The following is an 18,268-nucleotide window of genomic DNA, read 5'->3' as shown; positions in this document are numbered from 1 at the left end:
TCGAATTGTGACAGCACTCACAAGGCAGGCAGGGCACACGAGGAGGGAGCTCAGTCTCCACGTGGTTCCACTTCATTAGAAATATCCCGAGGGGGGAATCTGTATTACTCGTGATTTCTCATAAATCAGAGCAAAGACATTTTTTCTTTTAAACATCCTGCCAGTCTGAAGCTCTGCAAGGTAGATAAAACATATTTTTTCCTTGTATATATATATATATTTAAAAAAAAATTGGGAACCATGCTGGTGCTGTGGAAAATGTTGCTGCTATGTGTGAAGGAATGGCATCAAAAAGATTCTTTAAATCCAAAGTAAACTTTGTCTTGAAGGTTTAAGTGATACCATGCATGTGTGCAGATGTTCAGCATGGAAATAAGCCAGCAAGTGGAGCCAACTGGAAAAAACAGTGGAGGAACTTTCATCCAGATGAAGATTTATGAGTCTACCAACAGAGATACTAATGGATTCAGAGGTGGATGTTTGATTATTAAAAGAAATTAAACATTAAAATTAAAATTGCTTATTCTTCAAAACCACCCCAAAATGGTTAATATGTTTCATGGTAAAAAAAAGATAAAGCTCAAATAAATGTTTGGTGTTATTGCACATCCTCCTGATTTTGTTTCAGTCATGAGACAGCAAATATAGAAAATATTCCTAAGGAGCAGACAGGAATGTCTTCAGGGCAGCAAGAGCTCTGAAAAGAGAAGCAGAAGTTTTACACAAGGTTCTGCTCCTTTTTGACCATTTCAGCTGTGCAGTGACCCCAAAAGCTGACAGGCTGCCATGGGCACAGTGGTCAGAGAAACCTGACTCAAATATCCTGGGCACATAAAGCAAGATAAAAATCCTGGGTACTATGAATGCTCACTAATCAGAACATAAATTGATTAATGGTCAGTGCAGCCAGAAAGGTCTCTTGGAAGTGTTATTTCATAGGCACCATGGCAGCAGGAACTGGCAGGAAACAAATTCGAATATTTAATTTCCATTGTCAGTTGATGCAGTCATGATCTCAGAAAATCAGCTCCCTAAACCCGCCTGCACTGATATGTGGGACTCTGGAATATTTTAATTTATGTTATAAATAATGCTGCCAGGTGGAGCACCTCATTTTTCTAAAAAAATGTGTTTGGGAGCTTTCCCAACTTGCACAGTACTTTTACCCTTTTGAGAATAATGGAGAACTGAAGCCAACAATTGTATTTTATTTCAGTTTTTGTGTAGCACATGCAAAGAATTCAGCTTCTATTCAAGATTAGCAGTTGGGAAGTTTTGATGATCCCTTATGGAAGAGAATTTGACAGTCACTCATGATTGGAAACTTTACTGCCCTTTCCAGATAAATCTACACAATTCTCTTTTTACTATAAATTTTACAATTTCTTCCATGTCTTTATGTTACACTCATATGAAGGAAACACATTTCTAAGCCACTTCAACCCGTTTTCAGCTTTTTGGGGATAAGAAAAACATTTACTTTCCTCCATCATCCTTTGTTCACCCTGTCCTTATTTGAAAGCATCACTCTTGATGTGGAAGGATCAAAAATGTTACATCATTATTTTCCTTTTATTTCTTTGAGGTCAGGCTGGTAGAGCACAGGTCATCAAAAATGATGGTGCCACCAAGACATAAAAAATAAATAATTTGTGTAAGATACACACACAGAGTGGAAACTTCTCCAGATACAATTTCTCTTCAAAAACTGCTTTATGTAATTCCATATTGACTGAAAGGATTTGCAGGGGGAAAATACATCCAAATTAAAATCAGCCACTTTAAAAACATGGAAAGAAAATTGCTGTGTAACAGCCACACTTCTGCCAGAGAAACCCCAGTGTAGAAAAGGGAAGAGAAGCCTTTCTGAGTGTTTTACAGCTGGGGAAGCCTGGGAACTTTATTTTTCAGAATTCTTAGAAATGCAAGGATTTGCTGCTCAGTGAAACAAGAGTGCTGCTTATGGAAAAGTGTTTATGCAGAGATTGAGAAGATGAGGAGCTCTGGAGCAGCCTGGCTTCTCCAGGATCCAAAGTGCTGAGCACAAATCTATAAAATGGGATTAATCCCAGGAGGAAGAATGCAAAGATTTAACCAAGCAGCACTGCAGGATCACAGGTATTAATCAGCTGAGTTACCTGCAGCAGGTAATGATTAACTAAATCGTGCCAGCCCTGGCTGCTGCAGGTGCTCTTGGGAGAGGAAAGGGAAAGGAGAAAACCGAGCACAGTTTGTGTCCTGGGGAAGCTGGAGAAGAAGCAAGAGCCACTCCTCAGGGCTATAAGTCAGGTTACATTAATAATTGGAATTTTTAACTGCAAAAGCTCTGGTATTTTGATGTCTTTTATCAGGACTATCTGAAAACAGAGGCCAGTCAAAATTAAGGGAATAAAAAGCAGTTCTATTTATTGAAGGGCCTTCAGGTACATTTAGGGCAGATGAAATGGACCCTGGGTCAGGGGTTTTCTCACTTTTATCAGTTTGCTCCATTTGCACATTGGGGGTTCATGTCCCAATTCCAGCTCCAGGTAATGAAGTCATTTAGCCCAAGTTTGCTGCCCCCAATCACTTTTGTTTCCATCTCTGGGGCCTGAGGCAGTGAGGGGTCCTTGATTGCCAGCCTGGAGAGGAATTGTTGTGTGTGCCCAAAATGGGAGAGCAGCAGCTGACACTGGATGGAGTTTAGAGTTACACACTAAAGACCTGCAGGGTTACAAATGTATGGAAATATAACAGCTAAAATCCTAAAGCATCAATATCAGCAGGGCCTTGCTGAGCTGTGACCAAGGATTATCTGCAAAGAGCCCCCGAGGAGCTTCCCCAGCCCTGAAATCTCACAGCCTCCCCAGCAGAAGCAGTGAGCAGCTCGGAAGTGATGGCAAATCTCAGTGTCCAAACTTTGCTACGACTGCAGCACAAAGAAAAACAAAGGAAAACAAAGGAAAACCCTCCTGAAGCACCAACCAGCGCTGCTGTGCCCTGGGGGAGCAGGAGATGGGCTCAGGAGGGAATGCTCCATTTCTGGTGCTTGTAACACACCTGCACAGACACCTGAGAGTGGGACCAGCAGAGGGAAGGAGCTGCAGCACAGCTATGAGTGCACTGATTTGGGCTGGACTTTTAGTGATTGGGAAACTCCCAGGGAACAAGCAACTCACATATAAAATATTTCAATTCCACCTTGATGTCCTGCTGACACTTTAAAGAGGAAAGAATACGTGCAGTTTCATTATCCTGTTAGTTTGCACCACCCAGTGCTAATTGTCCCTCCCATATTCCTGTGCAGTTTAAAGGTTGACATTGATTTTTTTTGGACCACACCAGATTTAGATGTTGTCTTTTCCTCCTCTGCAGCTCTGCTTGTTCCTACACTGCTCTCCTTTGCACAGGGGTGACCCCACATAAGTGGGTGCAAAGCATCCCCTGGCCTTTCCCTGTGCATTTTGTGGAGTCTCTGAGTCCCACAGCATTACACAGAGGTGTTTGCATGTCCTTTTGTGCTTGTCTAAGATGAGATTTCTCTGTATTAAAACATGACTGTAAAGTATTGCAGTACAATTAAATTCTTATCATTCTCCAGAGCATTCTGATCCAGTGGCAGAGATGATCTTTAAGGTCCCTTGCAACCCAAACATTTCTAGGATTCTCTATTTTGCTTTTAGAAAGGACCAACACCATGACATTTTTCCCCATCAGCAGTCATACCAGTCCTTTGGGATTCCCACAGAAGAGGAATTCCCCAGTTTCCTCCTTAACACCTTTGATCCCTGCTCTGTGAGCTGCCCAGACCTGGCTCTGGGTGCAATTCCATGGTTTTCCTGGATTCCTGGGGCTGGCTGCAGCTCTGGACACCTCCCAGCTGCTCTGATCTGCTGCCAGCCCCAATGCCCACGGGGCCAGCGAGGGGACAGGGCAGAGTTCAGGACACCAGGGAGGCACCAGAGCCCCTCCAGCTGTGCTGCTCTCATCCTGTGCCCACTGGAATGTCAGAGCTGTGGAGGTGGCACCAAATTAACCCCGAAGTTTAGGGGGCACAGCAGGGCTTTGTTTGTTCACCTGCCTGTCTGATCACATCAGCACTTTGAGCTCTCCCACTTTTAGCGCCCTTGGATCTAAAAAGGAAGCAGAAAAAAACCCCACCAACCTTGAGAGCTGGATTTCCTGTCTGGCTGCTTCTTTCTTTAAATAAGTTTTCCTGGGCCAAGAGCTGAGCACCAAAGTAGCCAATTTTTTTTTCTGCCTAGAATTGCTGGTTAACCTGATTATAAGCAGGAAGCTGAGGAGCCAGCAACACCACATGACTGCAAGGATGTGCTGGTTTTTATCTGTAAATAATGTGCTGAAGTAACAACACTCTGACAAACAAGTGAATGAACCACACACACATTTCTTCTCGGTTGTGTTTGCACATCTGTGCTTTTCCCACTTTGCTGAGACCTTTCCCTGTTATTGCATATGTTTTATAGTTACTGATAGGGCCAGGTTTTGTATTTGTTTTGAAATCCTTTCCAAGCTCCCAAAAAAGTACATACATGTTGATTTAATTGTTTTATAAAACCATTTGGAGTTTTAATTCAGGGGATTGACTTGTCATTTGAGTGGAGTTTAGATTCCACATTGCTTTTATTAGAAATAAACAAGTATTAACACCCAGAATAACTCATTTACTTCATGTCTGGAATTTCTTGGCTGTTCAAGTGTGGGACATGAGCTCAGTGAGAAAGGGCTGGTTCTGCTCAGGGAGCTGCTGGAGCACTGAACTACTTTCTTTTCCACTTCCCATTTCCTGATGAAAAAGAAAACAGTTGTTTTGGGTTTTGTTGTTGTTGTTTTTTTGTTTGTTTGTTTGGGTTTTTTTAAAATACTATTTTCTGTGAGAAAATTAATCGAATATAAAACCTCTGGAAAGAAAATGTCTGAAAAACAATCCTGGTTGAAGAAACTCCACTGTTCAGTTCTCATCAGACCTGCAGTTGTCACTCTCTTGCTGTCACCCGATTGTATTCTCAGTCCTGTGTGTATTTACCATCTGTAACTCAGAACCTGGAGTCTGAGCCTGTGATTTGCTCCTGAATTTTGCCCATCCAGAGCAGCCCAAGAAGTTCAGCAGGAGACACCCCTTGGCTGGCTGCAGCTGCACACAGCCACTCCCAGCCCAAGGAACTTGTTGTTATCATGCTCTTGATGCCATGAAATGAAACATTAAACGTCTTAAAAGGCTCAAAGGTGACCATGGCCAACGTTGGATAGAGGTGTGACCCTCAGGAAATGCTCAAAGCCAGGCTGGAGGGGAGAAAAAAAGCTAAAGGGACCCCAAAGAATTCTCCCCTGTGGAAATCCTGGGGGAAGGTGATGGGAGCAGTGTCTGAGGAGGCTCTGGGAGGAAAGCTGGGCCAGGGAAAGGGATTTGGGGTTGAAAAACTCATCAGGAAACCAGGCTGGAGTCTCTCAGCTGAGATTTCCCTTTATTTCTACAGTATATAAGAAAATGTGGCTTGGGTTATGTAGTTTTTCAATAAATATTATTGCACCTAAGAAATACTTCACTAATGCCAACAGTGCATTATTTCATATAAGTAACTACTGGCATTTTTATTTTGATTATTAGTGTGTGAAAAATGTTCCCTGAGACCACAATATTTCACCTCTGGATATCTGACTTTTTTTTTTTGTGCACATTAAGACAGCTCTGCCTTTCAGTGTTGTAATTTGGAAATATAATCTACACACACTTCACAAGAATTTACTGTCTCTCTTGATCCTTGACCTGTTTATATAGTAATTATTAACCAGCTTAATTCTGAGAACTCTGCATGTGTTATGTTTTTGCACAAGATATCTTGGCATGATAAAATGATGCCTCATACAAGTCAAGGTTGTTTTTGCTCAACCAGAACAGCCACATTAATTCTAAATTCAGTGTAAACAAGAAGCAGAATAAATGTTTTCCAAGTAGAGGAACAAACCTGGCAAGGAATAAAACACATTCATGCTTTTAAGGTTCATAATACAAGTGTGTAGAAATACAGAATCTTGGTTTTCAAGAATGTCAGGCATTTTACAATCCATGGTTTATGTATTGTTTTCCCTTTAATTTTGAGCTAATTCTTTACTTAACCAGCCTTAATCCTTAATCTGCTTCTTTTCAGGTATTTATAATTTGTGCATCTATCCAAGACTGAATTTAATTTGAGCCTGAATTGGGACTGATCCTGAGTGTCTTTTCAGGCAAGTGCAAATCAGAGCAGTGACTGAATTTATTGAGGAGAAACCAGCACTGAACTCCTTTGACTCCCAGAATTGTGGGGCTCCATCGATGCCAGTGCTGCTCTCAGACTTTGTGTGAGGATCAGAGAAGAGTTACTGCTTTTAATAACTTATTATTACACGGTTTTCACATCAGTGCTTCCCTGGCTTCAAGGAAGTCATTCCCTAAACCACTCATATAAACCAAATACATTCAGCTTCCTAACTCTCTCTCCATAAAATATCTTTTCCAGGCATCTCACTTTCCTTTTTCAGAATATCTCCTATTTCCAGGATCAGTCTGGAAATGAGGCTGCAGAATTAAACAGATTTTTCCAATAAAGGTCTCAGCAATGCTCTGTGGGCAGATGCCACCTCTTCCCTGCTTTTCCCTTCAGGAGTTGTGTCCTTGCCTTTCCTGCAGCACTGCCCTGACACTGAATATTCAGCTTCTCATCTCTGATTTCTGCAGTGCAGGACATGTTGATTTTCCAGGCATAAATTTATGGCATTGCAGATGTACAAAATGTGTTTTGCTATAATAAAATATATTGATTTACCCTAAGACATGGGAAACCTTCCCTAGTGCTTCTTCAATCCACAATTCATCGTGCATTAGTTTCAAATGAAGACAGAAACAGCCAAGAAGTATTTTTTAATGTGTTCTACCATAGACTGTAGCAGTGTCTAAAGTCTAAAAACTGATTTATTGTTGCCTAAGTTCATTATTGATCATTAAAACTGGTACTTAATTGAGTGAAGTCCTGTAGTTTATTACACACTGGAATATCCCAGGGTGTGGATCCTCCCCCAGTGTAAACAGTCATGCTCAAATCAAAATTATTAAACTTGGGATCATTTACACCATGTAAAAACTGGCATTTGCCATGTTTGCAAATATTTAGCTGTATTTAAAATTGCCTTTTTCACACTGAAAGGGGAAGAAAAAAAGCCTTCTTGATTTATCATCTGAAATTTATCTTTGCTTTCTACATTTGGTGGAGAGCTGGGAACCAAAATGCAGGGGGTGGAAAAAGGCAGGAATTGCTGGATGGAAATATCTCCCTCTGCTATCAAGGACTGTGTGATGGAATAAAAGTCAGATTTTTATATTTTCTCTTTGATTAATATTTTTAGTCATACTCTTTGGGATGGAACGAGTGGGCACATGCAAACAAACAAATTTACTAATGGTATTTAGTGCTAGTAGTTTTAAACTCTAAAGATCTAAGAGAAAAATGAGGCCAGAGAAGAAAAACTCTAGAAAAGAAGTCTTATACCACCTCTAGACAGTATTTATAGCAGGAAAAAGAGTATTCTGAGACAAATTGAGGTAAAAAAATGTCCTCTACTAATAAATCCCTGGGTTACTGCTACAAATATCCCAATTTCCCACCCCAGTAAAGCTTTTATTTTGCCTGAGCAGACCAAAGCAGTTTGAAGATATTGACTTGAGTGCCCCATTTGAGAAAAGGCTGTGATCTCAGTCAGACAGGGGTGGGATCAGATTGCACACTCAGAAGATGGCAGGAGTGTTTATTTGTTATTAAGAACAATTTATCCTCTGATATTTCTGCATCTCCTGGTGTGGGCTTTGAACCACATGGAGCTTGCACAGGAAGAGGCTGGGAGAAGATCCTAATCTTTTCAAGGCAGATGCATTTCCTGGTGTCCTGGGGAATTGAAAAGATTCCTCTCTGCATTTCAATAGCTGGCATTCAATCTGAGTTTCAGAAATCCCAGACCACAGGACTTCCATCTCCTCTGTTATTTAACAGTTTAGTATGCAGCTTTTCCTGATATTTACATCAAATGCCTTTCTTCCCTCATAATATATTCACTTCACCTGTTAAACTCATTCTGCCATGTAACAGAGTGAATAATTATTATCCTTTATACAGGCTTATGTCCTCAGACATTTGAAAGCTGTTATTGTGTTCCTGCTTATTCCTTATTTGGCCAAATTATAACTGCTTAATTCCCTTCATTTTTCTTCCCACTTCAGTTCTCACAAAACCCCTTCATTTTTTATTCTGCCTCCTCTCTGATTTGCTGCCAATTTAACATCTTTCTGGGAGAGCATCTCTTATTGCTGCATGCAGTGGCCAGAACAAGGTTGCAGATAATCCCTGCTTTGGGACTGCCAGCCACGTCCAAAATCCTTTGAAGTCCATGGCTGCACTTCCATTGGATGCAAAGGGCACTGGATCCTGAACTTGGATTTTACTTTTTATCATCCCTGTAGCATCCTCTCACTCTCTTATCCGTTGCCACTGTCCCATTCCCTAAAAGATAAACTATTGCTCATCTTTTCAGTTACTCTGTTTCGTGCTGGTTTTGCAGTAAAATAATGTTCTTCCCTCGATGAATTTATTTTGGGCATGTTTTATCCATGTTTCCTATCAATTCCTTTTTATTTCACTCTCCTTATTGACACTTCAAACCTTCTAGAATGAGCATAACCTGTGTATTTAATTACGATCTTGATTATATTTTCTTTTTTCTAAGCCATTAATGAAGACATAAAGCAAATTCAGAGTAACAATCAGTGTGTGTTACCCCACTGGACATTTCCACCCATCTTGTGACCAGCTGTTTATCAACATTTTTTTCATTTGTGCTTTAGCCAATATTCAACCCACACACCATTGTCTGCAGCCAAGCTGAACTGAATTAATTTTTCAATTAAGATTTCATGAGACGGTGTCAAATGCTTTACTAAAATCCAAATATCTGTCAACTCCCATATTGAGATTTCTTCTAGTTTTAGCTTATTTGACCTTTTTTTTCCCCTCAATCCCTCTGTTTAAAGCTAATTCTTCATACAAAGATATCAACAACTCTTCCATGTCTGGATCACTTTGGAATTATGTTTGGGACTGGAAATGTGTGTGTGCCCAAAGCCCACCCAGCCCAGGCTTTGCAGAACATGAAAAGTCTTTGCTCTCCTTCACTCTGCTGAGTTGAAACTGGGTTTTCTGCCTAAATCCTCTCTCACATTCCCAGTTCTCTCCATTATTTTAATTCACTCTGCCAGAAAACACCTTCTGTCCATCCCTTCTCATACAGAAAGCAGCAGATGAAGCTGCAATTCCACTCACTGATTTTTTTATGCCACTGAGAGAAATCTTTCTCCACCTCCAGCCATCACCTGGTGTCTGTGGTGTGCCCAAACTACCAAACCCAGGCTCCTGAAATCCAGGGGACTCTTCCTCAAAGGGTCCAAGATCTGAATTTATACAATCTCACTGCTGGACATCAATCCTCCGTTTCTGTTGTTTTCAGAGGGACTAATCATGGAGTGAAGTGCTGCTTATTAATTAAAATAGTCCAGCCTGGCTGTTTTGAGCTACTCTGTGTAGTATTTAGACATTATTTGACATCTAGTTAATTCCTTTCATTCACTGAAAATATAAAAATAATTATTCTGGTCTTTATTAACTCACTGTGTCCTCAGGAACATTTATGTGGTCAAAGAAACAGCAACTTTCTATGAACTTTCTTTCATAGCTAAGTAAATCTCCAGCCACCAAGACGATTTTCTAATTAATTCATAGTAACCAGTTATAAGGTGTTCCTTCATTAATTCTGGAAGGGTATTACCAGAAAAGCATTTTATAATATATTCAAACTCCTGCCAACAGAAAGGAACCAATAAGCAAGTTGTGAAGAATTAAAATGCTTTCTCCCTCCATGAGGAAAATACAGGAGGACCATCAATACCCAATTTTTTAGTAGCCAGACACTTAGATTAATTACTGAAGGATTATGTATTTCTTCTTAAAAAACCAGATTTGAATCTATGAAAGATTTAAAGAGGCTTTTGAATAATGAAGAAACTCATTGAAATTAAAGAAAGCCAATGGCTTCTATTTTATTGCAAACATATTTTAAGGCTTGACAACAGTTGCAGTGTTCCCCTAATTTTTGCTGTAAAAGGGAAGTAAAACAACAGTTTATTGTGGCAATACTTCATAGTGCCCTACTTCTGTAAACTGTCTTTAAGCTCTAGGGTAAGGATGGAACATTCATGTTTTTAAATTGGATACAAAAGCTGTTTCTGTGCAGTGGCTGCTGGAGCAGATATTGCCATACAGAGACTCCCAGATTTATCTGAACACACTGATGCTCAGCAAGCTGGGAAGCTTTTTCTGCCTTGCTTTACCTGCAGTGCTTGTACCTTGTGCTCCTTTTAAATGTTTGACTTTTTTAATGTTTGGGGTGCAGAACACAGACTTTGAAAACATTGCAGGAAATTCTCCTCGAAACAGCCCCAAAACTCTCAGAGCCGTCCCGAAGTTTTGCAGGGTTTTAGCATGGCTAATTTATAAAATAAATTGGCTGAACCCGGTGTGGCTGCAATTCTTTATGAGGACACAGTGTTCCACATGCAATAATGGGGAGAAAATGACATTTATTAAACTTTCATGGGAGGGCAGCAGCAGGGCAGGAGCGGTGACACCAAAGGTGACCGGGGGTGGCTTTGACTCATCCTCCACCGGCAGGTGACAACAGGTGAGGGATTTGCCTTGTGGGTTTGGGGTTGTGGGGCTGGGGAAGGTCCTGGGGAAGTCTGGGAGCCTGAAAAGGCTGAGCTGGAACAGAGACCAGACAGAGCCAAAGGAATAAAATCAGGTATTTATTGAAAGGATTCACTTTGGGAGTGCAAGAGCCTGGCCAGGCTACACCCAAATCAAATCCAAGATGATCCCAGTCACGAGTTTTACACTTTTATAAGTTTTGGTTCATCTGCACATTGGGGTCAATGATCCAAGCACAGCCCCAGGCTATGAAGTCTCAGCCCCTGCCTTGCCCCCTTTCCCTCGCTGTTGTTTCTGATTTTTGGGTACAGGTTGTCCTTGATTCTCCAGCTAGAAAGGAATTGTTTTGTCACTACCCTGTGAAGAGAACTTGCTAACACCTAATATGAAGTTTCAGAGTTACACGCCAAGCAGCAGAGAATTATCAAAATATATATTTATATATAAAATATATAAATATAAAAGCTAAAACCCAAGGCATCGCTCCTGCCCGCTCCATGCTCCAGCTGGCACCTGGAATAATCGCAGGGATGTGGGAGGGGAAGGGAGCTGAGCCATTGAGGAGCCCCGCTCGTGATGCTGAGCAATTAGCCACCCAATTAGCAATTAGCCACCCACTTAGCAATTAGCCACCGAACTGAGATCCGTTCTGCAGATACCAAGCAGCTCTGGAAACTCCTTCCTCGCTTGTGCTTCCATCACATTTCCTTTGCTGCTCATCACAGGAGAGACTTTGGACTTTTCCATCGGAAGGAAAATACATTTTAAGGCTATTAAGTGCTAATGATCAGAGTGTAAGGACCCATTGCTTTATCCATCCATCTGTCTATCAATCTAAAGGCCCTACTGTTTGATTAATTTATTTATGTATTTATTTTAAGGTTCTACTGTTATATTTATTTATTTAAGGTTCTATTGCTATTAATATTAAATTATTTATTTTAAAGCCCTACTGTTTTATTTATTTATTTAAGGTCCTGCTGCTACAGTTAATTATTTATTTTTAAGGTCCTTCTCTTTTATTTATTTATCTATTTATTTTAAGGTCTTACTGTCTTATTTATTTATTTATTTTAAGGTCCTACTGCTATTGTTATTAATTAATTTATTTATTTTAAGGTCCTACTGCTATTGTTATTAATTAATTTATTTATTTTTAAGGTCCTACTGTTCTGTTTTATTTATTTATTTTAAGGTCCTGCTGTTATAGTTATTTATTTTTTTTTAAGGCCCTACTCTTTTATTTATGTATTTATATATCTATTTATTTTTAAGGCCCTACTGTATTATTTATTTATTTATTTGTTTGTTTTAAGGTCTTACTGTTACAGTTATTTAAGGTCTTACTGTTTTATCTATTTATTTCTCTATTTATTTATTTTAAGGTCCTACTCTTTTATTTATTTATTTATTTATTTATCTATCCATCTATTTTTTTTAAGGTCCTACTGCTATTGTTATTAATTAATTTATTTATTTTAAGGTCCTACTCTTTTATTTATTTGTTTATATTTTAAAGGTCCTATTGTTCTGTTTTATTTATTTATTAATTCATTCATTTAAAAGAGCAGAAGGAGCAGCACAACTCCCATCTTTGAGAAGTTTCCGTGGGATTAGGGCTGCTTGCAAGAAGAATTTTGCATTCCCAAAGGGGAGGAAAGCCACTTGTCAACTGCAAGATTAGCAAGGCAATCACCCGGTGTTTTAAATAATAGGAGAGATTCTGGAACATGAAAACAAATTAAACCTTGCCATGGATGAGAAAACCTTACCTGAAAATTCTGTTGTGTATTTAGAGCTTAGCAACAGATGCTGCACCTGGAAAAAAAGGAATTTACAGAGAGGTTCAGAGCTGCCTCTGCACCTTCCCCCAAACTGCTCCAAAACTCACAATAATTGCAAATTCCCTTCCACCAGAAGGAATGTGTACAAGCAGTGAGAAGCAAAGGGAAAAACAACTTCTCCTTGTTTCTGAAATTAACACATATATTGAGCTTTAATTGGCATTGCATTATAATGAGAACACTTTCGAAAATAACACAGCTTGTTCTTATTTGGGTTTAGTGCCTGGGTGTGAGGTTTGTTTATTTATTTATTTATTTATTTATTTCAAACTTATTCATGAAATCTTCATTTTGCTGTAATAGGAAAAGCAGCAGTTTTCTTTATTGCTGTTTTCTGCTTGAAGAAATAAAACTGAAAGACATTTCTATCAATGTTTTTACATCAGAAGAGAAAGCAAAAATCACTTTTTTTTTTTTTTGACAGTTTTTAAATCCTATTTTTTAATAAATCCTATTTTTCTTCATAGGAAACTTAGTTGTCCCCGATATTAACACCCTTCAAAAATTATTTCCAACAAAACTGAGAGTCTTCAGATATAACAGCCATATACTGTTGATAATTGGATTATGTCTTGGACTCTCTTTTAGGAAAGAGAGAGGTAAAACCCTTTTTATGAACTAGGCCTACAATGGATTAAACCTCAAGGCTGGGCTTAAAGAGGATGGAGCTGTGGCAGGTGAAGCTTTTATCATCCTCACAAAAGATAAGGGCACGAAGGGGAGAAAGGGTGAGGAGGTGAGATACCCACAAATCAGGCTTTAAATACACCATCTTTACAAAAAATGTATTTCCTATAGTGAGGAAAGAAACAGATCTCATCAAGTGATATTTTTCTCTATATTTAATTTTTTTCCCCCCAAAAATAACTTTCCTAAGGCTGACAGTGCTATATTTTACTGAAACTCTTTACAAAGTCCATTTATTTCTAATGACATCAAAACAAATTATGGGCAGCATGCTCAATTTATTAATCTTTCCCAAAAGAGTCAGGGGAGAATTGCAAACATTGGTACCTTAGGCTAAGAAAGTTTGGTCCAAAATATTCCAGACATGGTGTCCTGCAGCAGGTTTTGGTGTTTTGGAATGATTTCCCCTCAATATTGGATGCATTGCAGAAAAAAGTGTTCCCACAGAACAAACTGCATTTCCCACTCATCCACAGGATCATAACAGACCAGACAATATTAGAGCAATCCTTTACCTCTGGTGGGGTTTCCCTGGATAAATGCCCTCCTCTCTCTGTGATGATCAGGTGTCAAAGCTGTGCTCTTACCTCATCCTGGCTGCTTTGGGTGGATAAAATGGACAGAAAGCAAAGAAGGTTCCATTTGCAGTAGAAACCCTGGCCAGGCAATGTTCTGTCAACCCACACTCAGCACAAGACAGACGTTTTCTGCAAAGCTTCTCGTGAACAAGGAGTTTTATTTATTTACACATTAATTTATTTACACATTTATTGGGGTAAAAATCCAGAAGAGATTAGGTGAACATTACAAACGTAGGAATTTCTATTCATAGAATAATGGCTCATATCTACTTGTCCCTATCACAATAAGAATTCCTTGAGATTCAGACAATTTATTAAAGCTCTTATTTGAGCTATCAAACGCTGATTTCCAAGTTCCTCCTTGTGAGGTGTCCCAGGAAAGCACAGCAAAGTCAGAGTTGTCCCTCTCACCAGACCTCAGCTGCAGGTGAAGAATTTTCTGCTCTCTCTGCAGAGTGAGAAGCAAATCCTGAAGCAGATTTGTCCTCTCTTGTCCAAGGAAGAGGAATTCTGCATTTTTCTGGCAGCAGAAGGCACAAAGGTGATGCCCAGGTGTGTTCATTCTCCACGTGTGAGTGCAGAGATTTCATCTCTGTGAAATTTGTCTCCTCCCTTCCTGTGCTGTAAGCAGCTCCAAAACAGCTCTGCTATTTTATTTTGTGCTTTCTAAATAATATCTAAGAAACAGATAAAGAGGTAATTTTATGTTTTGCTTTAAGTGTGCATCATTTTCCCTTTCTGTTGTGACATTGATTTATGTATTATACCAGAAATAGAAAATGTGTATGGAAAGAGCAGCAGCATCCCACACAAAACCACTCAATTCAGGCATTCCTTAGCCTGGAAAGTCACTCACAGGATTTTAAATCACATCACAGGGGTTTTTGCTCTTAGACATCACCTTTCATTACAAGAGAAGATTCTATTTTTTCCAGTGTCCTGCCACCTTCAATTGATCCAGTTCTCACTGCTCTGTAATACAGTCATTAATACTAACTCTAATCTTTGATTTTTAGTGTATTAATTGCCATCGATTGAACATTTTTTTTTTAAACCAGGTGGTTATTCCTAACCAGATAGGGAAAAAAACCCTTTTATGACATGATCTAATTCCAGGTGCTGCCCTTGAGGTGCCCTGGCCATGGCACATCTGTTTAAGCACCCACAGCACAAGTTTGAGATTGTCCCTCCAATGAAAAAGAAACAACTTTGGGAGGTTTTTCATCAACAACAACAACAAAAAATCCATGTTCTTCTCCCCACACACAGAGAACAATTTCCTAATCTTTAGCAGAACTTCCCGAACACAGCCAGCCTGGAGGAGTTGGACACACAAGGAACAACAAATTGGATGTTTCTGTCTCTCACAAAATCTCCTGGTGAGCAGCCACGAGGCCTCCACTGGAAAAGGCTCTGAACAAAGGCATGGAATGAGGGAGTCCAATCTCTCCTTTACAAGTTAAAGAAGCCTCAGGAAAAAAAAAATAAAAAAAATGCAATCCCTCCCTTTATCTTGTTTATAACCAGATCCCTGGTTCCCATCTAAAGCTGCAGCTCCCAGCCTTGCAGGAGGAACAGGGAAGAGCAAAGTGAATTGTGCCCTGGCTGGGGAGAGGGAAGGATGTTTTCTGGCTGATAATTTCACTTTGGGAAGCCTGAGTGGGGATCTGTTCCCTCTGCCATGAAGGGTGATGAGGACTGGCAGACAGATCACAGCTGATTGTTAAACAAACCCTGAAACTCAGGAAAGAGTTGCCTGGTTCTTGTAGGTGTTGCAGGGGGTAAAAATTCTGTAACTTCTGCAGTTGCCTCTAGTTGGCCTTTTCTGTAATTTTGGGGAGCTTTCTTTTACCTGGTATCTCTACAGATATTTTTATTACGATTTTTGTAAGTATCTTTCTTTAGAGCAGAGTGTGGCTCCTTCCCTTCTCCCTCTCCTTTCTGCTCGTACCTCCAGCACCCCACCTGCCAGCAAATTTCCACTTCTCCTTTCCATTTCCTCCTGCTCCTCTCAGTTTTTGTCACTCTTTGCTCCTGGTCTCTGTCGTGGTTCTTGATTCCTCCCAGGTTCACCGGCCTTTTGCCACCATCAGAAACTTTCCCTGCTTTTCACAGGAGCAGGACGAGCCCCTTGTTTTGCTTTTTGCCTCTTACTGCAGAGGATCTGCTTGGAAAAATCTGCATGGGGGCTTTGGACAAGGGCATGGAGGGACAGGAAAAGGGGGAAGAGCCTCAAACTGATGGAGGGCAGGGTTGGGTGGGATATTTGGGAGGAATTGTTCCCTGGGAGGGTGGAGATGGATGGGATGGAATTCCCAGATTTGCTGTGGCTGCCCCTGGATCCCTGGCAGTGCCCAAGGCCAGGCTGGACATTGGGGTTTGGAGCAGCCTGGGACAGTGGGAGGTGTCCCTGCCATGGCAGGGGTGGCACTGGATGGGATTTAAGGTCCCTTCCATCCCAAACCATCCCGTGACCATGAGTAATTAGTAAATAAAATATGAAAGGGTCATCAAAGACAGGGGACACCACAGCAGTGGCAATAAACTGCCAGATGTGTTGTCACCTCATCTGGATTCCTAACGAGCATCTCTGTGCACACTGGGGTTTGAAAATGCTGTTGCAGAGCCAAATTCGTATCTGGGAGATATTTTGTGAGGGTTTTCCTACGTTGAAAAGAGCTGTATTACATTAAAAATCCCGTGTTATGCTAGGAAAAGCTAAACCTAAAAGGTCCTGGAGGTAGCAATTAGCACCATTCCTGACTAATGTGGTGTTAATGCAACATGAATAATTCCATTCCCTGGCTGCTCCTGGTCAGGGTCAGATCAGCACAACAGCTCAGGAATAGTTCAGTAGAAATTGGTTTTAAGAAATACCAACTCATGCGGTACAGGTATTTTTTTATCTCTGTATTTATATCAGTATCTTTATCTATGTTTACAGCTCATTCCACCACACAGAAATGATGTTTCTCCATAAAACAGCAATGATAGCAGTTTCCCTTCAACTCACAAATGTCTGAGGTATTTTAGAAAGCAGATGTTTCTTAAATACTCCCAAGTTCAGCCTCATGGAGAAAATACCCCTTAATAATTTGGGTTACAACAATAAAACCAGATGAAAGTGAGCCCTTCCCATAAAAAAATCCCGACAACCACAAGTGCAACCCATAAGAGGAAATGCTGAAATGCTTTTGAACCCTGTGTTACCATCTGGTGTTTTTTACCACATGTCATCCCGGATATTTCCCCTGTACTTAGTGCTAGTCATAAAAAATCCTCCTCTACAGGTAACGAGGTGTCAGCTCCACTTCCAGTTGAGACTATCTGTTGATTAAAAACTACTTCATAACGACATTAAGCTGCAAAGAACAACTCCAAAAAAAAAAAAAAAGAAAAAAATCATAAGCCCGAGCCACGCACTGCCAGTCCCCATAGATTTAAATTTAATTAAATGAGAAAACTGCAGGACTCTTTTTGTTCACACTGAAGATTCCCAGAGCTATCCCAGGAGCTGTGCTCAGTTATTGCAAGGCAGGGGCTCAGCCTGGAATATTGTTTGCTCATTAAGGCTGCCAGTCACTCCCCATTAGGTGTGGCAGCCAAAAAGCCAGATGGAAAGAGGGGTGGCAGGATGGACATGAAGGGCCCTGGTCCTGCACTGGGAATGTCCTGAGGGTGCAGGGGTGGGATCACAGCAGCTCATCCATTTCCAGTGGCTGGGATGTGAAACCCAACCCTGGGGTGCTGCTGTTTTGGGAGGTGTTGACCACCTGCTCCAACAGAGCCCTTCCTTCAGAACCCCAAACACAGGGTTTGTGAACTTCTGGATATGGAAATGATGATGCTGTGACCATGATGCTGTGACCATGATGCTGTGATCTCCCATGGCATGTCCTGGATCCATGGCAGGCAATACCCCACTTTTCCCCATGCTGATGGCCTTGCTCCCCAAACATGGAAAAATGCTGCCCATTCTGCCAATAAATCTGATATTTCCCCACAATATTTAGCAAAGAACCTGACATCGGTTCCTAACCCCTGGAAAGAATTTGCTATCCTTTGAAGTATGGAATTATTCACCTGACATTTCATCTTATCTACCAGCACCCTCAAGAAAAACATAACATCTTTAAGCCCAGTTTTCTATTTTTTAAATTTATTTTAGCTTTATTATTTGTAGGTTTTCCCTTCTCAAAGACAAATTAGGAAATAAACGAGCCTGCAGACCAAGCTGAGAATATTCTATGTGATAGCAGTAAAGCAAAGAAATGAACATGAAAATGTCATCAGCGTCATTGCCACATACCTTCTTGACAATACTTTCTTTTTTAGAAAAATTGGTTTATAGTGTTGGAGAGAGGAAGGA

The sequence above is a fragment of the Sturnus vulgaris genome, chromosome 10, assembly GCF_052056855.1.
Source record: "Sturnus vulgaris isolate bStuVul1 chromosome 10, bStuVul1.hap1, whole genome shotgun sequence".
NCBI lineage: Eukaryota > Metazoa > Chordata > Aves > Passeriformes > Sturnidae > Sturnus > Sturnus vulgaris.
The sequence above is the reverse complement of the archived record's forward strand: the minus strand, read 5'-3'. Positions refer to the sequence as shown.